A 217-nucleotide genomic window follows, 5' to 3' on the forward strand; every position below is an offset into this window, starting at 1 on the left:
TTGAAAAATGATCCAGATTTATGCTTTACTGTGACAGATTCCATTTTCTATAATAATCACAGTCATGGCATTTCGTGTTCAGATACTTGCATCAGTCACGCATATATATACTGTCATTTTTTCCGTGTATTTTTGAACTTCGATTCCAGTGCTGCAACACAAATGCAGTTTTCGGTGAATTGGTTTCGAAGACTGTGTGCATTCGAGCATACAATTT

The 217-nt window shown here is 35.9% G+C and overlaps 1 protein-coding gene across 1 annotated transcript in view; it reads right to left on the bottom strand.

Moving 5' to 3' along the window:
- Positions 1-217, bottom strand: part of LOC119593828 (alpha-protein kinase 1-like) — a gene marked incomplete at its 3' end in the record, with an annotated part of 69,629 nt that overhangs the window by 16,551 nt on the left and 52,861 nt on the right.

This window comes from Penaeus monodon, chromosome 32 (assembly GCF_015228065.2).
Source record: "Penaeus monodon isolate SGIC_2016 chromosome 32, NSTDA_Pmon_1, whole genome shotgun sequence".
In the NCBI taxonomy this organism is placed as follows: Eukaryota; Metazoa; Arthropoda; class Malacostraca; order Decapoda; family Penaeidae; genus Penaeus; species Penaeus monodon.